The following is a 26,562-nucleotide window of genomic DNA, read 5'->3' on the forward strand; positions in this document are numbered from 1 at the left end:
TGCCACCACAGGTCAGGCATGTTTCTGTTTTGATTTTGAGGGTTAGACATATTTTTTGCCTTACCATTATGGATGAAGAAACTTTAGTTTTCTTTCAGTGCCTCACACTCCACATCTGTTCCCTTCATTTTCCCAATAAAATTAGATCCTCTTTGCATAAACTAATGTTTTATGACCTAATTATGACACTATCATGTACTTCCTGCTATCTCCAAAACAGTTGTACAATCCTCTAAATACTTTTTCTCATACAGATACATCAGAGGACTTTTTAGTTTCCTTTGTTCCCCCCTGTGAAAACATTCCTTCTAAAAGCCTTTTGACCTTTTTGTATAGTCCTTACTAATTGTTTCTTAAGCGTGCTCCACAACTGTCATGCGTTACATCCCTTCTGTGTTGGACTCTGTTTCCTTAAACCAGGGGTTGGGAATCTATAGCTTGCGAGCCAGATCTGGCTCTTTTGATGGCTGCATTTGGGTCGCAGACAAATCTTTAATAAAAAAAATAATATTAAAAATATAAAACATTCTCATGTGTTACAATCCATTCATTTCCTACCGCTCATGTTCATGGTTGTGGGTGGCTGGAGCCAATCACAGCTGTCCTCCGGGACAACACTAGATTTTTATTAGATAATGCGTAACGTACACGGGTCGTTGTATGGCTCTCACAGAATTACATTTTAAAATATGTGGCATTCATGACTCTCTCAGCCAAAAAGGTGCCCAACCCCTGCCTTAAACCCATGTTTTTTCCCTTTTTTTTTTTAATGGCAATAACATGCTCTAATAGCTTCCTAGGGAAGTCTACATCAGAGGTGAAGTATTCTTAGATCTTATATGTCTAAATATGCCTTTACACAGATATGTCTGATTGATATATAGTTTGGGAATAGAAATCTAAGTTGAAAATAACTTAAACTCAATTTTTTTTATAATATCTTTTTTTTTTTTTTTAACAGGGACAGAGAGAGAGTCAGAGAGAAGGATAGACAGGGACAGACAGACAAGAACGGAGAGAGATGTGAAGCAGCAATCATCAGTTTTTCGTTAAGACATCTTAGTTGTTCATTGATTGCTTTCTCATATGTGCCTTGACCGCGGGCCTTCAGCAGACCGAGTAACCCCTTGCTCGAGCCAGCAACCTTGGGTCCAAACTGGTGAGCTTTTTGCTCAAGCCAGATGAGCCCGCACTCAAGCTGGTGACCTCGGGGTCTTGAACCTGGGTCCTCTGCGTCCCAGTCTGACGCTCTATCCACTGCGCCCCCTCCTGGTCAGGCTTTAACTCAAATTCTAAGGCATCATTTTATTGTCTTGCAGCTTTGTATTACACTAGAGAAAGCCATTCATATTCTTGATTCTTGTAGGTTTGTGTGTGTGTGTCTTTATTTTTTTAATATATATTTAATTTAATTTTATTTTTTTGTGAGTTAGAGAGGAAGGGGGGAGGGAGATGAGAAGCATCATCTTCCCAGCTGTTCATTGATTCATCGATTGCCTCTCACACATTCCCTAACCAGGGACTCAAGCTGAGCCAGCTACTTTGGGCTAAAGCCAGAGACCCTACACTCAAGCTGGTGACCCTGCACTCAAGCAGGATGAGCCCGCACATAAGCTGGCAATGTTGGGCTTCAAACCTGAGACCCCAGCATTCCAGGTCAACACTTCATCCACTGCACCACCACCAGCCAGGCTGTCTTTCTCTTTTATTCTCTCTGCTTTTACCTCTCTACCCCTTTGTCAAGATCTTTTTCTTCATTCCTGTTTTTCTGAAATTTCACAATAATGTCTCAGAGTGTACTTATTTTTCATACATTGTATTGGCACTTAGTGAGTCCTTTCAATCTAGAAACTCATGTCTTCATGTTCTAGGAAATTGTTCTATATTAGTTCTCTGATAGTTCCGTCCCTCAATATTTTTCTAATCTCTTTCCAAAATTCCTCATTGATTGGATGCTGGATCTCTTGAACTAATCCTTCCATTTCCTCATCTTTTCTGTCCAATTTCCCACTTCGCTGCTTCTATTTTCAGGGAGATTTCTTGATTTTTTTAACTTATTTATTTTTTTAGAGAGGAGCCAGGGGAGAGAGAGAGAAGCAGGGGAGCATCAACTCCCATATGTGCCTTGACCAGGCAAGCCTGGGATTTCGAACCGGCGACTCAGCGTTCCAGGTCTTCATTTTGTCCACTGTACCACCATGGGTCAGGCAGGGAGATCTCCTGGTTTATATCTCTCTTCAAAACTTAACAGTTGCTTGGGTATTATTTAACCTTGCTGTGCCAGTTTCTCAAACTGACAAGTGGGGTAATCACTGTACTTATTTTAGAGTGTATTGTGAGAATAAAATTAATACATATTAAAGCATGACATATAGCAAATAGTAAATTGTGGCAAATAGTAAGTTCCTGCTGCTGCTGTTGTTTCTTAAAACTTTGTTTTCATTTTTTGCTAGCTTATTTTTTAATTTTAGAAATTTCTTTTATAGCAACTTTAAGAATTTTTTTAATAATTGAAATTTTAGTGGTTGTTTAGAATGATTACATAGACATTTTTCAACTTGAACATAATTCTAAATAGCTAAGAACCATATAAGTTGTGATTCTTTCCTAAACAGTTTTTCCAACTTAAAATTTGGAAGCAAATTTTCCTTTAGAGAAAGTCAAGTACCAGTATCTTCAAATGTTGATAAGCTGTTCCATCATAAGTCACCATTTAATATCATATGTGTACTCATATTTTCAATCTTTCACAATAACAAAGTTACTAGGAAAACTGGACTAGCACCACCCAAAGATGTAATAGAGTGCATGCAATTCTGACAGGGAGAGCCAAGAACAAGGAGTAGTTTTCTTTAGAAAACAATTATAAAACAACATGGGAATAGGAACAAGTTAAAATGTTCAAGGCATAGTAAATGCAGCACTGTAACTTGCCATTTAGTGTATGCTTTGTATAACAGGATATAAAAACTACCCTCGTCTATAAAATGTGAAGCTGACATGAAAGGCAATCCAAGCTCCTACATTCAGTATCCCACTATTTTCTGGTTGTGCCAAAAAGGAATCAATCAAATGATTTTACCTCTCAAAAATTTTTTTTTACACTTTAAAAATGGGATAAGATTAAAAATGTTTCTAGAACTACTAAAAAACTTGCAACAAATCAGTAAAACTATCCCTCTTCATTTTCCAAGAAGGGAGAAAAAGACCATTGATGAGAGCCAAGTTTATTGATTTTAATGAGACTTGGCTTCATTCCTGCTTCACCAGAGGCTGGACTCGCCTTGTTTTTAGTTTCTCTTTTTCTGCAGGTGAACCTTTATATAGTTTCTTGTTTAGACACTTCTGCCTATTTTCCCTTTTGTTTGTACTTTTTTTGTCTGCCTTTTTCTGCCTTTTTTGGGGGGAGCTTGTTTCCACTTTAGCAGGAGCATATTTAGCTGACAACCTTGCTGATCTTTTGGGCTTTTATGCCCCTGCTTCTTCCCCGGAACTGACTTTCCTTCCGGCATGGTAGTGGCCAGGTGGGAGGTGAGGGGCAGTCCTTGAGGGAGGAGCTAGTCTGGAGCCTGTGCCAGAGCTTTGGGGAAAGCTGGGCCTGCCCGGCTGCTGCGAAAATCTCGGCTGCGGGAGAACTAACTGGATGGAACCATATGACGATTTCTCCTTGTTTGATGGATGAATAGCTTAGCGTGTCTTATTTCTGTGAGGATGTTAACTGCAGGTTTTGGCTAGGGGAGATTGCTCTTTTTTATTTTCCTTTGCATTTTACATAGTTGCCATTTTATTCAAGTTTCTTGTCTATCCTTTCCTGTGGAAGCTTTCTTTAAATGGCTTGCGATTCTTTTTGTTGGTTCACATTTTAAAGGATGAAACACTTAAAACTAAAAACACAGAAGACTTTTTGTACACGGCTAAGACTTGTCAGCTAGTTTGGTATAACCTTAATTTGAGGTGATTAGATAGGCACCCACACATTTTGTTTAGTGGTGCCCCAGAAGTCACGATATGTTTCTTTTCTGGGGCTTTTTGGTTTTCCCAGGCAAATTCTTCAGTTTCCTGTCTGGGGGTATATGCCTTGTTGCCAGTATTTTTATTGTTTGTTTTAAAGCTGTAGCCTTCCTCATCTTAAAAGGAATGCTTTCAACAATTTGTTATTAGGTATGATTTTGCTATGAGCCTTTATTCTGTTTCTAGTTCAAAGAAAAGCTCTATTTAGCAGGTGTTGGATTTTATGAAACACTTTTTTTTTCATCTACTGAGATGCTCATAATTTCTCTCTTTTGATCACTTTAGTATGGTGAGTTGGATTCATTTTATAATGTTAAACACATCTTGTTCTGGGATTAATCTCAACTTACTTATGATTTTTACACACACATTTTAGATAAAGTTTATTAACATTTTGTTTAGGAATTTTCCATCTGTTCATGAGTGAAATTGACTTTTTTTTATGTTTTGGTATCAAGGTTATACTAGCCTAATAAAATGAATTGTGAAAAGGTTCCTTCCTTTTCTATTTTCTGTAATAATTTATATAAATTGGAATTATTTGGTCCTTGAATGCTTGTAGAACTCACCAGTAAAACTATTAGGACTTGGAAAGATTTTTTTTTTTAATATTATACATTTAAAAAAATTTTTTTTTAATTTTATTTATTCATTTTAGAGAGGAAAGAGAGAGGGAGAAAGAGAGAGAGAGAGAGAGAGAGAGAGAGAGAGAGAGAAAGGGGGGAGGAGCTGGAAGCATCAACTCCCATATGTGCCTTGACCAGGCAAGCCCAGGGTTTCAAACTGGCGACCTCAGCATTTCCAGGTCGACGCTTTATCTACTGCGCCACCACAGGTCAGGCAGGACTTGGAAAGATTTTTAACCACTGAATTAATTTATTTAATGGTGAAAGGATTCCTTAGATACTTTATTTGTAAATTGACTATTTTAATGTTACACCTTTTTTCTAAGAATTTTTGTGTTGCCTAAGTTTTCAAATTGATTAGTATATAGTTGTTCAGAATAACTTTATTTTTTAATGCTTGAAGAATCTCTAGTTATAGCCCTTTTCACTCTTAATATTATTTGTGTCATCTCTTTTTTTTTCATGATTGGTTTCATCAAAGTTGTTTTATCTTCAAATTTTTTATACTTTTCTAGTGTTTTTTTTTTTTTAACTGATTTTAGAGAGAAGGGAGAGAGCAGGAAATAGAAAGAAATATCTGTTTCTGTTTGTGCCCTGAGAGGGAATCGAACAGGCAATCTATGTGCTTCAGGACAATGCTCAACCAAGCTATCCGGCCAGGGCTACCCTCAACTAATTTCTGTCTTTATTTTTCCTTCTACTTTCTTTACAATTATCTGGATATTCTTTTTCTAAATTCTTAGAATGGATCTTTTCTTTTTTAAAATATTTTATTTATTGATTTTTAAAGAGGAGAGATAGAGAAAGGAGCAGCAAGTATCAACTCGTACTTGTTTCTCTTATGTGCCTTGACCTGGCAAGCCCCGGGTTCTGAACTAGTGACTTCAGCATTAATAGAGGTCTACTCTTTATCCACTGCTCTACCATAGGTGAGGCCTTAGGATGGATCTCAGCTTGTTGATTTCACAGCCTTTCTTCTTTTCTAATATAAGCACCGAACTGACATATATTATTGTCTTCTCAGTACAGCTCTAGCCACCAGTAATTATCTTTCTATTATTATAGGTTATTTTGCATTTTCTAGAATTTTCTATGAAAGGAATCATATATGTACCCTTTTATGGCCTGGCTTTTTTCATTCAGCATAATTATTTGAGATTCATCCATGTTATTGTATGTATCAATAGTTTGTTCTTTTTTATAGTAATTCATTGTATAGATACACAATTTCTTTTTAATCCATTTTCCTATTGATGGACATTTGGGTTGTTTTCATTTTACTATTAAAACTAAAGATGCTGTGAGCACTGTAATTGTGAGAACTCATTCTTTTATTTCTCTTGGGTAGATACCTAGGAATAGACTTGCTGGATCACATGGTAATTTTTCAGAAACTGCCAGGTTGCTTTTTAAAGGAGTTGAACATTTTATATTTCTGTCATCAGTGTACAAAAGTTCTAGTTGGTCTGTGTCCTTGTCAGCACTTGCTATGGTCAGTCTTTTTGATATTAGGCATTTTGGTAGATGTGTACTCATTTTTTTTTTTTTTTTACAGAGACAGAGAGTCAGAGAGAGGGATAGGGACAGACAAACAGGAACGTAGATAGATGAGAAGCATCAATCATTAGTTTCTTGTTGCGACACCTTAGTTGTTCATTGATTGCTTTCTCATATATGCCTTGACCGCAGGCCTTCAGCAGACCGAGTAACCCCTTGCTTGAGCCAGCGACCTTGGGTCCAAGCTGGTGAGCTTTGCTCAAACCAGATAAGCCCACGCTCAAGCTGGTGACCTTGGGGTCCCAAACCTGGGTCTTCGGCATCCCAGTCTGACGCTCTATCCACTGCGCCACCGCCTGGTCAGGCTGTACTCATTTTTCATTGTAGTTTTTATTTGCATTTCTCTAATGACTAATGATGTAGAACATCTTTACATGTGCTTGTTTGCCATCCATGTCTCATCTTTGATGAACTGTCTGTTAAATCCTTTGCCTATTTTTTTGAATTAAGTTGTATGCTTTTTTATTGAGTGTTTTTTTAATTTTTAGATTTATTCATTTTTATAGAGAGAGGAGAGAGAGAGAGAGAAAGAGAGAGAGAGCAAAGGGGCAGGAGCAGGAAGCATCAACTCCCATATATGCCTTGACCAGGCAAGCCCAGGGTTTTGAACTGGTGACCTCAGTGTTCCAGGTCAACGCTTTATCCACTGCACCACCACAGGTCAGGCTCTTTTATTGAGTTTTTACAGTTCTTTCTATATCTGTATATGTGTCCTTTGTCAGGTATATGGTTTCCAAGTATTTTCTCTTGGTCCTTTCATTCTCTTAACAGTGTCTTTTGAAGAGCAGATTTTTATTTTTATATTGATGGTCTAATTCACCAATTTTTAAATTTTATAAATCATGCTGTTGATGTCATATTTTAAAATCTTTATGTAACCCAAGACCATAAGATTTTCTCCTGTGTTTTCTCTGGAAGTTTTAATGTTTGTTTTATTAATTTGGGAGGTAGAGGAAGGAGGGAGATAGATAAGAGACAGGAACATCAAGCTGTTCCTGTATATGCTCTGACCAGGAATTAAACTGGCAACCTCTTTGCTTCGGGATGATGCTCCAACCAACTGAGCTTTCCAGCCAGGGCTCTCTAGAAGTTTTATAGCTCTCGGTTTTACATTTATAATTCTCTTTTTGTTATTTTTAATTTTTTTTACTTAATCACATTGTAAGCAGAATATCTGATCTGGTGTGTTACCTCTCTAAGTATTTATGTTCATGAATATTTTACCATAGAACTTTATAGGTTTTAAAATTTAACATAAATGGAATCACACTAAATATGGTATGTAAGTTGCTTTATTTTTTAATTTGGCTCAGATATACCAATGTATGTAGTTCTTTTTTACTATAATATAGAATTGCACATAGATTAGAGCTATTTAGCCACTTCAGTCTAGAAGCAAATTTAACTTGTTTCCATGTTTTCTTGAACATTAATAGTGCTACAACAAACATCTTTCTGTATGATGCCTCCTTGGGCTCACATGTGGGTGTATATGTCTATAGACTATGGAAATAGAATTGCTGAATAAAAAGTTATCTAGGTTGAATTTCATCTTCAAAGTTTTTGCTTTCTTACTTTTGGGGGGGGGTATTTTCTGAAGTTGGAAACGGGGAGGTAGTCAGACAGACTCCCGCATGCGCCCGACCAGGATCCACCCGGCATGCCCACCAGGGGGCAATGCTCTGCCCATCTGGGGCGTTGCTCTGTTGCAACCAGAGTCATTCTAGCGCCGGAGGCAGAGGCCATAGAGCCATCCTCAGTGCCCGGGCCAACTTTGCTCCAATGGAGCCTTGGCTGTGGGAGGGGAAGAGAGAGACAGAGAGGAAGGAGAGGGGGAGGGGTGGAGAAGCAGATGGGTGCTTCTCCTGTATGCCCTGGCCAGAAATTGAACCTGGGAATCCTGCACGCCAGGCTGACACTCTACCACTGAGCCTACCGGCCAGGGCCACTTTTTTACTTTTTAAACAAACTTTTAGCAATCCTATAGCCATATGCAAGTAGCTGGACCATTAATTAGTTCAGTGATTTATTCAGCAAGCATTTATTGAGAACTGTTAGGGTTTTTTAAGAAATTAAATTTAATGAGAACATGTGATGCCTCCTTCTAGGGGTTTTCAATTTCTTCATAACCAGTGCCCCCTTTTTATTGCAGTATATATATTTTAATGACTCTTTCACTATAACAAAATGATATTCATAGGAAATAAAATTATTCATACACAAATAACTTCAAAAAATCAATATACAGTAGTATAATAACTATATGCAAGATAAATAAAAGGAAAGCAGTTTGTTATAAAGTAATGTGTATTATCTGTAAATGATCAGACACAGCTGTCTTAGAAGATATAGTGGAGAGGTCAGATGGTTGTTCATAAATAAGATACGATTTTAAGAGTAGTAAGAAGGTGAAATTATTTTTGAGATAAAATATGAACAGTGCAACTGGAATGAAATTAGTGTTAGAATAAGAAAGACTAGTATTATTTGTAATATAGTAGAAAAAAGTAGTTGACGAGGAATTGTCAAAAGGAGAAAATGAGGAAGTATGATGTCCTTGTACCTTATGTAGAAGTATTCCACCAAAATAATTTCCTATGTTATGTTTTGGGACAGATTAGTGATGATCTGTCACAGAAAATATCTTTCTTAAAATCTCCCTGCATTCGAGGTATATACCTTTAATGCAGGGGTCCCCAAACTTTTCACATAGGGGGCCAGTTCACTGTCCCTCAGACCATTGGGGGGCCACCACATACAATGCTCCTCTCACCACCAATGAAAGAGGTGCCCCGCCCTGGCCGGTTGGCTCAGCGGTAGAGCGTCGGCCTGGCGTGCGGGGGACCTGGGTTCGATTCCCGGCCAGGGCACATAGGAGAAGCACCCATTTGCTTCTCCACCTCCCCCCTTCCTCTCTGTGTCTCTCTTCCCCTCCCACAGCCAAGGCTCCATTGGAGCAAAGATGGCCCGGGCACTGGGGATGGCTCCTTGGCCTCTGCCCCAGGCGCTAGAGTGGCTCTGGTCGCGGCAGAGCGACGCCCCGGAGGGGCAGAGCATCGCCCCCTGGTGGGCAGAGCGTCGCCCCTGGTGGGCGTGCCGGGTGGATCCCGGTTGGGCACATGCAGGAATCTGTCTGACTGTCTCTCCCTGTTTCCAGCTTCAGAAAAAAAAAAAAAAAAAAAAGGAGGTGCCCCTTCCGGAAGTGCGGCAGGAGGCCGAATAAATGGCCTCAGGGGGCTGCATGCAGCCAGCGGGCTGTAGTTTGGGGACACCTGCTTTAATGTCTGATATTTTTAAAAAATTTAAGACACCAGCCTGACTGGTAGTTGTGCAATGGATAGTGTCGACCCAGAATGCTGAGGACCTAGGTTGGAAACCCTGAGGTTACTGGTTTAAGTGCATGCTCACCAGCTTGTGCACAGGAGTTGCTGACTTATGTGTGGGATTACACATATGATCCCATGGTCACTGGCCTGAGCCTAGAGGTCACCAGCTTAAAGCTCAAGGGTGCTTGCTTGAGCCCAAGGTTGCTGGGTTCAGCAACGGGTCACAGGCTCTGATTGAACCCCCTGGTCAGGGCACATTTGAGAAGCAATCAATGAACCACTAAAGTGATGCAGCTATGAGTTGATGTTTCTCAACTCCCTTCCAGTCTCTCTGGCTCAAAAAAAAAAATTTTTAGAGACCTATTCTTCTATTGGTCTTAGGAAATAGAGAATTAGAAACAAAACCATTTTGTCCATCAATAAAACAAAACATTCAGCCCTGGCCGGTTGGCTCAGTGGTAGAGCGTCGGCCTGGCGTGCAGGAGTCCTGGGTTCGATTCCTGGCCAGGGCACACAGGAGAAGCGCCCATCTGCTTCTCTACTCTTCTCCCTCTCCTCCTTCTCTGTCTCTCTCTTCCCCTCCCGCAGCCAAGACTCCACTGGAGCAAAATTGGCCCAGGTGCTGAGGATGGCTCCATGGCCTCTGCCTCAGGCGCTAGAATGGCCCTGGTTGCAACAGAGCAATGCCCCAGATAGGCAGAGCATTGCCCCCTGGTGGGTATGCCGGGTGGATCCTGGTCGGGCGCATGTGGGAGTCTGTCTGACTGCCTCCCCGTTTCCAACTTCAGAAAAATACAAAAATAAATAAATAAATAAAATAAAACATTCACAAAAAGCAAGCATTTGTTATATTGTTATAGGAGGAGATAACATCTCACATTCATAGATTTAGTACCGCACTTGATTTTCTCAGAGAAATTGTCATAGAAATGCCCCATATTTATATAATACAGAGGTTGGCAAAGGTAGGTTTACCGTTGTGAGTAGACAAAACACACTTTATCCTTGTATTATTATTTATTGTTGTATTTTTTATTTGTATTACAACTTTAAACCTACTTTTGCCCACCCCTGGTATATTCATTGCCTTATGTAAGCCTCACAGTATCCTGTGAGGTCAGAGATAATCAACCTCGGTTTCACAAATGAGTAAACAGAGACTTAGAACAATTAAGGGACTTATCCAAAGCCAAACAATAAGAGCTGACATTTTATCTAAGTGTGCCTAACAGGATGATTCAGTTTAGATTTTTAGTTTCAGAAAATAGCCTAGTTTTAAAATATCATCAGTAGCAGTTCTTTAATAGGCAAGGAGGGCAAGGAGACTGAGAATTATTTTTCACAATAGAGTTTTATCTTATCTTACAGAAAAAAAATTTCCTTATTTTTTTCTTAAATGAGTAGAAGAGGAGTTTTTCTTTTTAAAATGAGGAAAAGAAGTATAAGGTGTAAGGTATTTTTCCCCGCCGAGAAGGAAGGAAGGGTCTGGAGCCACGAAGTGTGAAATAGTAAAAGGCTTTATTGAGTACAGAGCACGCTTCCCGCCTGATGAGGTTCCCTGGCCCCGAGGAAAGATGGAGGCCAGGGAAGTTGCAAGGAGTGACCCGTGTGAGGGATATTTAAAGGGTCCCTAGGGTGGTTGAGCTAATATGACATGGTGAAATCTCACTGGCTGGCAGACAGTCGCTTTTCTCCAAAGGACTCCTGGGAAGTTTCTTTTGGCATGCTTGGTTGTGGGCGGTCTTAGCCAAAGTTCACGGGTCTGACCTTTCCCCATTATCCACCGACCTTACATAAGGAATACTCATTATTTGGGTTGAAAATAAGATCACTCATGCCTTGGACTGTTGGCTCAGTGGTAGAGCATCAGCCCGATGTGTGTAAGTCCTGGGTTCGATTCCCAGTTAGAGCACATAAGCGACCATCTGCTTCTCTACTCCTCCCCCTCCTTCCCTCCCCCCTTACTCTCCTGCAACCATGGCTCAGATGGGTTCAAGCAAGTTGGCCCGGGGCGCTGAGGATGGCTTCATGGCCTAAAGTTGCTCGGTTGCTAAGCAACAGAGCAGCGGCTCTAGATGGGCAGAGCATTGCCCTGTAGGCAGCTTGCCAGGTAGATCCTGGTCAGGTACATGTGGGAGTGTGTCTTTCTGCATCCCTGCCTCTCACTTAATAAAAAAATAATAATAATAAATCACTCATGATACCAATTTCTAGCAATATTTGCAGGTTTTAAAAGGTAACTTTGGGCCTGACCTGTGGTGGCGCAGTGGATAAAGCGTCGACCTGGAAATGCTGAGGTCGCCGGTTCGAAACCCTGGGCTTGCCTGGTCAAGGCACATATGGGAGTTGATGCTTCCAGCTCCTCCCCACCTTCTCTCGCTCTCTCTCCCTCTCTGTCTCTCTCTCTCCCTTTCTCTCTCCTCTCTAAAATGAATAAATAAAATTAAAAAAAAAAAGGTAACTTTGGGCCCTGGCCGGTTTGCTCAGTGGTAGAGCGTCGGCCTGGTGTGCAGGAGTCCTGGGTTCGATTCCTGGCCAGGGCACACAGGAGAAGCGCCCATCTGCTTCTCCACCCCTCCCCCCCCTTCCTCTCTGTCTCTCTCTTCCCCTTTAGCAGCCAAGGCTCCATTGGAGCAAAGTTGGCCCGGGCGCTGAGGATGGCTCTATCGCCTCTGCCTCAGGCGCTAGAATGGCCCTGGTTGTAACAGAGCAATGACCCAGATGGGCAGAGCATTGCCCCCTGGTGGGCATGCCGGGTGGATCCTGGTTGGGCACATGCGGGAGTTTGTCTGCCTCCCCGTTTCCAACTTCAGAAAAATACAAAAAGAAAAAAAAAGAAAAGTAACTGTTTTGGAAACTTCTTTTTTAAATTTATTATAAAAATGGTATGACATTCTGAAAAAATTTAAAAGGAAAAGAAAGCCATATTTCCACCATTTTAACACATCTATCACTATTAATTTACTTTTTTACCTCTCTATATAAAATAACCATTCCCACTTCTACTTCTTTCACTCTTTATTCTCCTTAATATTAGTTTTCTCCATGATGCTTATCACTATCTAACAAACATGTATACCTGTTATTTAGCACACCAGAATGTAAATTGTGAAGGCAGGAGCTTTGTTTTGTTAGCTGTTTGTTCCCAGTGTCTCAAACGGTGCCTGGAATCATTAAAGTTGCTTCTGTCCTTTCTCTGTTATAAATTAACACTGATAAATATATGCTTTACCAGTCAAGGGAACTAATTGCAAACCAGCTGTTTATGGTTTAAACCTGAAATGGGATTTTTAAAAGACATTTGAAATAAAATATGTGAGGAAGGAAGGACAGATGGGTGGGTGGGTGGATGGATGGATAACTTGGCAGTTACCAGGAGGACTGGATAAATAGCTTTGTAGTTAGGAACTATACCCAGATCTTACTGAAGCGCCTGTCCCTTGAACCCACAAGTGGGTTCGCCACTTGTGGTGCTCTATTAAAAATGTGGTATTGCAAGGTCCTTTTATTTTCTTGAGCAAGTAAAGGAGACAAGATTCATATTCAAAGTTCTGCCTTCCTGAAGGGAGGCTTAGCCATTGCTTATATACAGTATTTGGTTAATTACATATTGATTGATTTCTTGGCCACATTTATCCTATTGAGTACTTGTTAGCTCATCTTGTTCTTACAGCTGTATCTGCAAAATACTGTTACATTTTAACATTAGGAAGAAATAACATTTAGTAAGAATGGCCCCGACCTTGAGACCCTTGTCCTACCTAACACTCCTGCTGCCAGTGCAAAGTCTCAGGCTTGTGCATCTGATTGACCCCCTGCCTTCTTGCAGACACCAGGCCTGCAAGTATCTGTCATTTTCTGCTTCTACTGGTGGAGGTGGGCTCTGCCTGATGTGGACCCACTGAGAGTGGGAATTCCTATGTTCCACAGAAAAATAATTTAGGACCACACATTGATAAAGTGTTAGATGGATTTCCCGAAGTAGAATTAGCAGGTCACAGGGTATGAACAAATTTTTATGACAAGAGGAGCAGCCGTATTGACCTCAACAGTTGAACCTTGGAGCTTTTTGCTTACTTGGATTAATCTTTCCTTTTATACATTATTTATTGGCTGTACTTAGTGATTAGAGTATTATGTTTCTTCAAACTTGAAAAAGTTGAGATGGAGCCGGACTGTAGTCTCCCTTTTATTAGTTTTTTTTTTTTCTGTGTGCATTGTAACACCTTAGTTGTTCATTGATTGCTTTCTCATATGTGCCTTGACCACGGGCCTTTAGCAGACCGAGTAACCCCTTGCTGGAGCCAGCAACCTTGGGTCCAAGCTGGTGAGCTTTTTACTCAAACCAATGAGCCCTTGCTCAAGCTGGCGACCTTGAGGTCTCGAACCTGGGTCTTCGGCATCCCAGTCCGACACTCTGTCCACTGCGCCACTGCCTGGTCAGGCTGTAGTCTCCCTTTTAAAAGAGGAGACTCATCTCTTTTTTTCCATTTTGATTAGTTTTTCTCTTGTGGGTTGGGTGCCTAGGTTTGTGCTAAAATTTGAAAAATGGATGATGTATTCTCTCAACTTAGATTTTTTTAAGTTAGTACATATACTGTACAAACTTTTAGCAGTGTGAAGAACTACTGTAGTTTTCTTCCTCTCTAGCCCCTCTCCCATCCTATATATAAAGTAAATATTCAGAAAACCTTTCTTTCCAACCTTCCCCCAGACTTTTGGTGACTGACCAGTATTTGCTTCATGTTGTTTGTCAGGGTGTTAAAACAGATGACTCTTTATGTCAAACAGGAGGCTACAGGTTGGTTTTAGTGGCAGGTGCTTTTGGCTGGTAGCCAGAGAATCTGGGTATTAGTTCCAGCCCCACCTCTAATTTACTGTGACTTTGGGAGCTCCCTTTTCTCTACAGCCTTATGGTAAAGGTGAGGCTTAAACACTTGAAGCTATTCCATGGCCTGTTACAGTGCTGTCTTTGCACTGTCTATGCTTATCTTCCTGCCAGAATAGGAGGCTGCAGGAGCTAAAACTTTGGCCCAGGGGTCCCCAAACTTTTTACACAGGGGGCCAGTTCACTGTCCCTCAGACCGTTGGAGGGCCGGACTATAAAAAAAAAACTATAAACAAATCCCTATGCACACTGCACATATCTTATTTTAAAGTAAAAAACAAAACGGGAACAAATACAATATTTAAAATAAAGAAGTAAATTTAAATCAACAAACTGACCAGTATTTCAATGGGAACTATGCTCCTCTCACTGACCACCAATGAAAGAGATGCCCCTTCCGGAAGTGCTGCGAGGGCCGGATAAATGGCCTCAGGGGGCCGCAGTTTGGGGACCCCTGCTTTGGCCTGTATTCACATGCTAAGTGGATGCAGTCAAATATTTGTTAAGTGATTTCAGTTCTTTTATTCTTGTGGGTTTTTATTTGTTTGTTTTTACAGAGTATATGTTGTTGACTTCCCTTTGAATGAACAAGGAACTTGCAAAGACCCCATATCTTTAAAAATATTGGTTTAATATACTGCGAAGTGAAAATGCTGTGTGCAGAATGTGATATTTTTGAGTTCTCCAAATCTCCCTTCCACTCCTTAATAGTTTAAAACTATTTTGGGTTGTTTGGACTCTATGGTAACATTCTTCTGAGCTCTAAGTTTCAGGAAAGGTGGTCTTTAAGGGGAAAGGCGGCGGGGGGGGGGGGGGGGGATTTAGCAAAGGCAACAATCTAGGTGAAGGGAGAACTTTTGTAAAGCAAAGTACATCTTCCCTTGAAGCAATTATTCATATTATTAGACAGACTGCTTCAGCAGCTGGTGAAACAGCAGGAACATGTCAATTTTGCTTCCTTAGTTACAGGGAGTGATAGTGTACTTGACCTTCAGCAGAGCAGGGTCATAGAAAGGACATCTTTAAACAGCTCTGTCTGGTTTTGGTGAATGGAATCTGCAGTGGCAGTTTGAAAGCAAATGCCTGTGAGTTCCCTCAACTAACCCCTGGCTATTTGGGTTGGACTCTCTGGTCTGGGAGGTTGCTGAGGGAAAATGTAAATAAAGCTGCAGGGATCCATTAGCATGGTAAGTAAGTGTAAGGGTCCTGAAGAAAACAAGACTGTGATATTTGAAACTTTTTCTCATTCTGTTTCTGTAGGGAAATCTTGTAATGCAGTCTATTACATAGGCATTTTTTTTAGAGCAGTTGGTAAAATAGCAGTGGATTTAGACACCTGTTTGAAGGAGTTTGTAATTTAGTGTCTATTGCTGTGTTTTGCACCTAGCAAATTATTTCTTTATAGGCGTTTATATACTGCTCACAAAAATTAGGGGATATTTCAAAATGAATATAAAGCAATAAAAAAAGCATTTGATTTTTTTATTAAACAAAAACATCAGAAAAGCAAACAAGAAGTCAAAGAAAGTTGTTCGATTGTGCAAATAAAATGCAAAACCAACTTTTATTTCATTTGTGAAAATGCACTATACAAAAGGCTGAAAGTACTGGAGTATCTGCATGTTCCCTGATCCCCTAATTTTTGTGAGCAGTGTATTTGAGTATGCTGGGTAAATTTAGATGGGACAAAATTGTTTGTTTATTGGTTTTTTTCAGAAGGTTAATCTGCCTATGAATACAGAGTTTGAACCATGTTGCTCTTAAACATTTCATTGTTTTATGTAATTGTAGGTGATGGTTGTTGATTTTGGATCTTTGCTTTTGTGCCAGGAAATTTAGGGCTGTAGTTTCCTCTTTTTAAGCATATTATCACCTGGAAAAATGGTTAATCAGTTTTGGTATAAATGAGGCTGATTTATAATGTTCAGCTTTGGTTCCTTCTTTGACTTTATTTATGCCCCTAAAGAAGAGCTGGAGTTATCAGTCATAAAGAGAAGTAATTCTTTAGGAACATGGCACAAAGGCATTATAAGGTTTTAATTTTTTGTGTGTGAGGTAAGGGTAAGCACTTTTAAAGACAGTTTCTGTGGATTCTTCCTTCTGTGATTCAAGTTGTAGCACAAAGAGGGTTTAACTCTGCCCATTGATCTTTCACTACATTTGTTATTTAATGGTCCTTTGAAATAAAAATATAAGGAGGATGTGGTACATTTCATTTCAGACTGGAAGTGTCTCCTACCTTAAACCCACTTCAGCATTTACATTGTTCATTTTTTCACTGGGAATGTTATGGAAAAGTCGGAAGTTTCTGATTGAGATTTGTAACATTCAGTCTGAGTGATCTGGTATTTTTCCCACAGAGTGTGGACTTTGTTTCCCTATTAATAACCTATGGAAATGTTGCAGCCAAAACCCATACTAAGTTACAGTTTAGAAACTCTTCTTTAGTATTTGCTCATTGGCCCATTACTGTCTGTGAACATTCTCTTCACTCTAGCTCAGAGGTCAGGAACCTATGGCTCCCGAGCCAGATGTGGCTCTTTTGATGGCTGCATCTGGCTCACAGACAAATCTTTAATAAAAAAAATAATGTTAAAAATATAAAACATGCCTGACCAGGCGGTGGTGCAGTGGATAGAGCGTCGGATTGGGATGTGGAGAACCCAGGTTTGAAACCCTGAGGTCCTCAGCTTGAGTGTGGGCTCATCTGGTTTGAGCAAAGCTCAGCAGCTTGGACCCAAGGTCACTGGCTCGAGCAAGGGGTTTACTCAGTCTGCTGAAGGCCTGCGGTCAAGGCACATATGAGAAAGCAATCAATGAACAACTAAGGTGTCGCAACGAAAAACTGATGATTGATGCTTCTCATCTCTCTCCGTTCCTGTCTGTCTGCCCCTATCTATCCCTCCCTCTGACACTCTCTCTGTCTCTATATTTAAAAAAAATAAAAAATAAAACATTCTCATGTATTACAATCCATTCATTTCCATGGTTGCAGGTGGCTGGAGCCAATCACAGCTGTCCTCTGGGACAACACCAAATTTTTATTGGATGATGCATAACATACACGGGTCGTTGTATGGCTCTCACTGAATTACATTTTAAAATATGTGGCGTTCATGGGTCTCTCAGCCAAAAAGGTTCCTGACCCCTGCTCTAATTGTTCATCTTTTAGCAAATGACTTTGTGTAAAACCACAGAAAATTTTCCTAAGAATTATTTCCTTTAAAAATGCTACCAAGACAATGTTATGTTATGATGGAATAGAGGTTCTCACTCCACATAGAAAATTTATGAACTTTCCCATTGACCTCATAAACCCAGGTATTATCAGTGGAAGCCAGTACTCCTTGGTTTATATAATAAACTTTGAAGGTAGGTGTTGTGCGGTACATACATACAGGATGTCTGTGTAGCAGACAGGCACAGAGTAGAGTAAAACAAAGAAAAGGCTAGGCAGAGTCCTAGGATCAAGTAGTGTAAAAAAAAAAAAAGACATTATTTGTTCCTAAAATTTAAGAATGTCCACTCACTAAGCAATCATTGTGGACCTAATATATGCCTGGCCTTGGGAATAAAAGAATTAGGAAATATACCCACCTGCCATCTGGGGTAGGCTTCAACAGGCAGTTACAGTTAGTGCCCTCGGGAGAGTGCTGTGATGCAGGAGCTCTGGGAGCTCACAGCAAGATGTGTATACCATCCTGAGGGATCAGGAAAGGCTGGTCAGAGGAGCAGGGCTTCTACATATTAAAAGTCTTCGGACAGTAAACATTTGTGTGTTTTCCTTACACACTAAACATTTGTGTTAGGCAAACATGTTAACTCTAGAACAGATATGCAATGGCACTGCTGATTTTACCCTTTAAGCACAATTCAGAAACCATGCCTTGAAGACCTGTGTCTAAACATATATACTTTTACATCCAGCTTGCTCATGATTTAGTTGAGTCCTTTGGACTAGCAGTTTTCTTGTCACAGTGCAAGTATTCTGGCCAGATTATTGTACTTGGCCAGAACACCTGGGTGTTTGTCAGGCATTTATCTTTCGGTGTGAACTAAAAGAACCTTTCTGTTGTAATTTGAGCAGGTTGAAGGAGTAGACAGTAGGATAAGGTAAGAGCCAAGATTGTTATCAGGCACTGAAATGTAGGCAGTAGAAAATGGAAAGCATATACTTCAAATAGTTGTAAATGCATCTAATATTTTAATGTCCTGTTACCAAATTGACTTTTTATCACTGTGCTAAATGATATTTAACAAGTGCTTCTGGGGAAAAAGTAATTTTTCACCTTGATGTCTGTTCATAATACTGAGCTCTAATCTGTAGCTGCAGAATTTTTGAGAGATCCCATCATAGCATCACTTTGCCTTCAAGCCAGATCATATCTAACTGCCCCTGGTGTGACTAGAACACACTTGTCTTTTTAAAGACCATAGGAGTAGGGGATCCCAAGTATTTTTCCATTAACCTGTCACTTCTCAAGTTAAGCATCTCTCTGCTGAATCCCAGGAATATTTAAGGCTGTTCACCCAGTCTAAATTTATTACTGAACTACAGAGGGCTCAATGCCAACATGACCCATACCCCTTCTTAGGCAAATTTGTATAGGTTTTTGGGCTTCTCATATAAAAGGAATTATGAAATCTGCAAGTGTATCCCTAAACAGGTGAGGAAGCCAGAATCCAGGGAGATTAAACTAGTGCAGACAAGGTTGCAAAGCTGGCAAATACCAGTCTCAGTGCCCAATCCACACCTCTTCTCCTGTAACCATCTATCCCTACCCAACTCCACCCACCCCGAGATAACGTGAAGAAAGCAAGGCCACTTTTGATTTGAATTTCCAAAATGACTAATGATGTTGAGCATCTTTTCGTGGACTTATTTGCTCTATGTATATATTTGGAGAAATGTCTATTCAACTCTGCCCATTTTTTGTTTTTGGTATGCTTATTATTAAATTATAAGGGTTCTTTATATATATATTCTCAATACAACTAACTCCCTTGTCATATATATGATTTGTAAATATTTTCTCCCATTCTGTGGGTTTCTTCTCACTTTGCACAAAAGTTTTCAATTTTGACAAAGTTCATTTTATCTATTTTTTAATTTATTATTTATTGTGCTTTAAGTATAATAGCTAAGAAATCATTGCCTAATTCAAGGTCATGAAGATTTACATCTATGTTTTCTGATTCTTTTTATATGATGTGAAGTAGGGTTTAATATTATTTATAATAAAATAAAAAGAATTTTCTGTTCAAAGAGAGCCTTGGTGAGCCTTACTAATACAGTTTATCATATGTAACAAAACATTTATACACTGTTTATAATTCAAGCTTTAGAAAAAAATTTTAGGAAGTTTTTGACAGTATTATTAACTACTGTGTGCTAAATGGAATTAATACTTGACATATTATGCATTAACTCTCTCATCAGTCCCACAAAGTAATAACAATATATCCATGTTGAATTTGAGGAAACCAAAGTCTAGAGGGTTTATGTGACTTGCTCATGGTGACAGTACGTGTTTCAGAGCCTGAGTCTATCTGATTCCATAGCCTATTGATTGCTTTAAAACTTCTTACAGGTAAAGTGAGTATCTAATTCAGAAAGTCGGCATATTATTCCATCAGTTAAGAATTCTAGCCTGACTAGGCGGTGGCACAGTGGATAGAGTATGGGACTGGAATGCGGAGGACTCAGGTTTGAAAACCTGAGGTCTCTGGCTTGCACATGGGCTCATCTGGCTTGAGCAGAGGCTAACCAGCTTGAGCGAGGGGTCGCTGGCTTGAGTGTGAGATCATAGACATGACCCCATGGTTGCTGGCTTGAGCCCAGAGGTCGCTGGCTTGAGCCCAAGGTCGCTGGCTTGAGCAAGGGGTCACTCGTTCTGCTGTAGCCCTCCCCCTTGGCCCCCCGCAGTTAAGGCACATATGAGAAAGTAATCACTGAACAACTAAGGAGCTGCAACGAAAAATTGATGCTTCTCATCTCTCTCCCTTCCTGTCTGTCCCTATCTGTCCCTCTCTCTGACTCTCTCTCTGTCTTTGTAAAAAAAAAAATTTTAAAAAAGCTAAATATAAAATTATAGAATTAATTTGCAACACGTACTGTCACCATGAGCAAGTCACATAAACCCTCTAAACTTTGGTTTCCTCAAATTCAACATGGATATATTGTTATTACTTTGTGGGACTGATGAGAGAGTTAATGCATAATATGTTAATTTAAAAAAAATTTTTTTACTTAAATGTTAATTATTATTATAATTATTTTAAAAGATTTTAGTTATTGATTTTACAGGGGCAGGGTTAACAAGAAGTAGTTGCTTCACTCTAGCTGTTCATTGGTTGCTTGTCGTATGTGCCTTGACCCAGCAAGCCCAGGGTTTCAAACCAGCAACCACAGCATTCCAGATTGGCACTATCCACTGTACCACCACAGGCCAGGCTTAAATGTTAATTATTAAAGAAGGATTTAATAAGTGTATTCTGATGAAGTAATCAGCCAGCCTTTTCTTCTTAATTACAAATAGTAAACAGAGCTAGCAAATATATGTAAATGGATTATAGAAAATATATTCTACAGGATTTGAGCCTCATCACACCTCCAAAGTAGTTTGTCTAGCCTACCTATGTCTTAGCTAGGAGAGAATTAATTTATATAAAGCATTTTGTAAACTGAAAATCACAATAAGAATATTGGATTCAGTTGTCTTTATATTAAGTCTATAATATATAGTGAAGTTTTTGTTGATAAAATTAATGCTTATGAAAGAAAATATTTTTATAACTTCCAGTAATTAATGAATCATGATATGCTTTATAAAATTAAGCTATAATTCACTTACCATAAAATTCACCCTTTTAAAGTATACAGTTTAGTTTTTGGTATGTTCACAAAGATATACAGCCATCACCTCCTTTTAATTCGTAACATTTTCGTAATCAAAAAAAACTTCATACCTTTTAGCAGTTCTTTCCCCTTCTGTTTTACCCTCAGTCCTTGGCAATCACTAATCTACTTTCTATTCCTATGGGTTTACCTAGTCTGGACATTTTATATAAATGGATTCATAGAATATGTGATCTTTTGTGACTGTTTGTTTGTTTTTTGAGGGGTGGGGAGAGGCAGGAAAAGAGAGAGACAGGAACATCAGGCTGCTCCAGTATGTGCCTTTACTGGGGAATAGAACCAACAACCTCTGTGCTCCAGGTCAGTGTTCCAGCCCAATGGAGTTCGACAGCCAGGGCTTAATATATATATAAGCCCTGAATATATATATATATTTTTTAAGACTGAATAATATTTCATTTTGTTTATCTGTTATTTGTACATGGACAGGTGGGGCACTTCTGCCCCTTGACCCTGGGGAATAATGCTACTATGAACTCGTGTGTACAAATACCCCTTTGGGGCACTGCTTTCAGTTCTTTTGTGCATGTACCCAGAAGTAGAATTGCTATATCATATGGTAGTTCTATGTGTGTTTTGTTTTGTTTTGTTTTTTACAGAGACAGAGCAAAAGTCAGAAAGAGGGTTAGACAGGAATGCAGGGAGATGAGAAGCATCAATCATCAGTTTTTCGTTGTGGCACTGTATATAATATATATATTATAAACAGAGAGAGGAAGGAGAGAGATGAAAAGCATCAACTTGTAGTTGCGTCGCTTTAGTTTATTGATTGCTTTTCATATGTGCCTTGACCCAGGGGGCTCAAACCAAGCCAGCGACCTTGGGCTTCAAACCAGTGACCTTGGAACCATGTTGATGATCCTAGCTCAAATCAGATGAACCCACGCTCAAGCCGGTGACCTCGGGGTTTCAAACCTGGGGCCTCAGTATCCCAGGTTGATGACTATCTACTTCACCACCACCTGTAAGGCACTTTATTCCTTCTTGTTGCCAAATAATATTCTAGTGCATGGATATATACCACATTTTACTTATCCATTCATCACTTGATAGACATTTGAGTTGTTTCTACTTTTGAGCTATTATGAATAACAGGATGTGAACATTTTTGTACAGGTTTTTGTGTGGACATATAATTTGCCTTCCTCTTGAGTATATATATACCTAGGAATAGAATGGTTGGTTCATATGGCAACTCAATGTTTAACCTTTGAGGATTAGCCATTCTATATTTCTGCCAGCAGTGTATGAGAGTTTCAGTTTCTCCACATTTATGTCAACATTTGTTATTATCCATCTTTTTTATTGTAGCCATTCTGATGGATGTGAGGTAGTATCTCATTGTGGTTTTGATTTGCATTTCCTTAATAACTAATGATGTTCACTATCTCATGTGCTATTGGTCATTTGTAGATTGTCGGGGAACTTTCTGTTCAACTTCTTTGCCCATTTTTAATTTTTTTGTCTTTTTAATAAGTTGTAATACTTTATATTCTGTATATGTGTGTCCATGTATCAGATATATAATTTGCAAAACTTTACTCCCTTTGGTAAGCTGTCTTTTCACTTTCTAGAAGGTGTCCTTTAAAGCACAAAATTTTAATTTTGATGATGTCCACTTTATCTAATTTTTCTTTTGTGCTTATGCTTTTGGTGTCATATCCAAGAAACCATCACCTAATCTAAGTTCACTAAGATTTATACCAATTTTTTCTTATAGTTTTTTTTTTTTTTTTTTGTATTTTTCTGAAGCTGGAAACAGGGAGAGACAGTCAGACAGACTCCCGCATGCGCCCGACCGGGATCCACTCGGCACGCCCACCAGGGGCGACGCTCTGCCCACCAGGGAGCGATGCTCTGCCCCTTCGGGGCGTCGCTCTGCCATGACCAGAGCCACTCTAGCGCCTGGGGCAGAGGCCAAGGAGCCATCCCCAGCGCCCGGGCCATCTTTGCTCCAATGGAGCCTTGGCTGCGGGAGGGGAAGAGAGAGACAGAGAGGAAGGAGGGAGTGGGGGTGGAGAAGCAAATGGGCGCTTCTCCTATGTGCCCTGGCCGGGAATCGAACCCGGGTCCCCCGCACGCCAGGCCAACGCTCTACTGCTGAGCCAACCGGCCAGGGCCATCTTCTAGTTTTATATTGTACTTTTAGCACTTACATTTAAATCTTTGATTCATTTCAGTTTATTTTTCCTTTTAGTGATTACACATAACAAAATTTAACATCTTAACTATATTTAAGTATGCAGGTTAGTGGTATTAAATACATTAATAATATGCAAACCTTCACCATCATCTGTCTTCATAACTCTATGTTGTAAAACTCAAACTCTGCCCATTAAACACTGATATTCCCCCCCCCTCCAGCCTCCAAGATTCTACTTTCTGTTTCTATGAATTTGAGTATTGGCACCTCACATAAGTAGTCATATGATATTTGTCTTTTCGTGACTGGCTTATTTCACTTGCCAGAATTTTAAGACTGAATAATATTTCATTTTGTTTATCTGTTATTTGTACATGGACAGGTGGGGCACTTCTGCCCCTTGACCCTGGGGAATAATGCTACTATGAACTCGTGTGTACAAATACCCCTTTGGGGCACTGCTTTCAGTTCTTTTGTGCATGTACCCAGAAGTAGAATTGCTATATCATATGGTAGTTCTATGTGTGTTTTGTTTTGTTTTGTTTTTTACAGAGACAGAGCAAAAGTCAGAAAGAGGGATAGACAGGAATGCAGGGAGATGAGAAGCATCAATCATCAGTTTTTCATTGTGGCACTTCAGTTGTTCATTGATTGTTTTTTCATATGTGCCTTGACTGTGGGGCTACAGCAGACCGAGTAACCCCTTGCTCAAGCCAGTGACCTTGGGTCCAAGCTGGTGAGCTTTGCTGAAACCAGATGAGCCCGCGCTCAAGCTGCGACCTCGAGGTCTCGAACCTGGGTCCTCTGCATCCCAGTCTGACACTCTATCCACTGCGCCACTGCTTGGTCAGGCTCTATGTTTAATTTTTAAAGGGACCTCCATCTTGTTTGCCTCGCAGCTGTACCATTTTACATTCTCACAAACTAAACAAGTATCCCAGTTTCTCTACACCCTCACCAACACTTTATTTTCTGGGGTTTTTTATAGTAGCCATTCTAATGGATATGAGATGGTATCTCATTGTAGTTTTGATATTTATTTCCCTAGACTAGTGATGGTGAGCAGTTTTTCATGTGCTTATTAGCCATTTGTATATCTTCTTGGAGAAATGACTATTCAAATCCTCTGCCCATTCATTAACTAGCTTGGGTGTTTTTTTTTTATGTTGCGTTTTAGGAGTTCTTCATATGATTTGCAAATATTTTCTCCTCTTCTGTTGGTTGCCTTTTTTTTACCATTCACAATGTCTTTCAATGCACAAATATTTTTATAAAGTTCAACTTGTCTTTTTTGTTGTTGTTGTTGCCAGTGCCTTTAGTATCATATCCATGAAATCATTGCTAAATCCAATACTGTGATACTTTTCTCCTATATTTTCTTATAAGAATTTCATAATTTGGGCCTTAAATTTAGGTCTTTGATCCATTTTGAATTAACTTTTGTATATGCTGTGTGTTAGGTAAAAATACAATTTCATTCTTTTGTATATGGATATCCAGTTTTTCCAGCACATTTGTTGAAAAGATTATCCTTTCCCCCATTGAATGGTCTTAGCACCCTTGTCAAAAATCTTTTAACCATATATGTGAGGGTTATTTCTATTCTCTTTTATTTCTTTGGTCTATATGTCTGTCTTTATGCCAGTATCACACAGTACTGATGACTAGCTTAGTGGCAAATGTTGAAGTCAGAAAGTGTGAGCCCTCCAGCTTTGTTCTTTTTTTTTTTTTCCTGTATTTTTCTGAAGCTGGAAACAGGGAGGCAGTCAAATAGACTCCCGCATACGCCTGACCGGGATCCACCTGGCATGCCCACCAGGGGGTGATGCTCCGCCCATCTGGGGCATTGCTCTGTTGCAACCGGAGCCATTCTAGCACCTGAGGCAGAGGCCATGGATCCATCCTCAGCGCCCAGGCCAACTTTGCTCCAATGGAGCCTTGGCTGCAGGAGGGGAAGAGAGAGAGAGAAAGGAGAGAGGGAAGGATGGAGAAGCAGATGGGCGCTTCTCCTGTGTGCCTTGACTGAGAATCAAACCCGAGACTTTGACACGCCGGGCTGATGCTCCACCACTGAGCCAACTGGCCAGGGCCTCATTGGTTGATTCTTGTATGTGCCCTGACCAGGGATCAAACCCTCAACCTTGGTATATTGGGACGACATTCTAACAAACTGAACTACCCCGCCAGGGAGAATGCTACTAATTTTTGTGTGTTGATTTTTTATCCTGCTACTTTCCTGAATTTATTTATTCTAACAGGGTTTTGTGTGGGTGTGGGGATATGTGTATGTTGTATCCTGCTACTTTGCTGAACTCGTTTATATTAATAGGGTTTTGTATGAGTATGCTTGTGTGTAATTATGAGTTTTTTATGTATAAAATCATATCATCTACAAACAATTTTACTTCTTTCCAATTTCGATGCCCCTCCCCTTTTTTTGTCTAATTGCTCTGACTAGAATTTTAAGTGCTATGTTAAGTAGAAGGGTTGAAAGGCATTCTTGTCTTGTTCCTCATCTTAGAGCAGTGGTCCCCAACCTTTTTTGGGCCACGGACCAGTTTAATGTCAGAAAATATTTTCACGGACCAGCCTTTAGGGTGGGACGGATAAATGCACAAAATAAAATTATGCGACCGGTGTAAAAGCTGTGGTATTTTTAAATATAATTGTCAAACTTACAAGACAAGCATCAAGAGTGAGTCTTAGACGGATGTAACGGGGAATCTGGTCATTTTTAAAAAATAAAACATCGTTCAGACTTAAATATAAATAAAACGGAAATAATGTAAGTTATTTATTCTTTCTCTGCAAACCGGTACTAAATGGCTACCGGTCCGCAGCCTGGGGGTTGGGGACCACTGTCTTAGAGGAAAAGCTTTCAGTCTTTCACCATTGAGTATGATGTATGCTGAGGGTTTTTCATACATGACTTTTACTATGTGAGGGTAGTTTTCTTCTGTTTCTAGTTTGTTGAATGTTTATCATGACAGAATGCTGAATTTTGTCAAATGCTTTTTCTGCATCGAGATGAAAATTTGTTTATTTCCCCCTTTATTCTGTTAACATGGTGTATTATACTAATAATGGTTTTA

At 39.7% G+C, this 26,562-nt stretch overlaps 1 protein-coding gene across 7 annotated transcripts in view; it reads left to right on the forward strand.

The window, feature by feature from the left end:
• Positions 1-26,562, forward strand: part of NR2C2 (nuclear receptor subfamily 2 group C member 2) — a 106,794-nt gene that overhangs the window by 27,232 nt on the left and 53,000 nt on the right. The window contains exon 1 of one of the 7 annotated variants that reach the window (XM_066245659.1): positions 22,176-22,291. The exons of the other annotated variants lie outside the window; for them this stretch is intronic. The gene's annotated coding sequence lies outside the window, so the exon portion shown is untranslated. Of the gene's footprint in view, positions 1-22,175; positions 22,292-26,562 lie in introns of those variants that run through there. 7 annotated transcript variants of the gene reach the window in all.

The sequence above is a fragment of the Saccopteryx bilineata genome, chromosome 10 (genome assembly GCF_036850765.1).
Source record: "Saccopteryx bilineata isolate mSacBil1 chromosome 10, mSacBil1_pri_phased_curated, whole genome shotgun sequence".
NCBI classification, from domain to species: Eukaryota; Metazoa; Chordata; class Mammalia; order Chiroptera; family Emballonuridae; genus Saccopteryx; species Saccopteryx bilineata.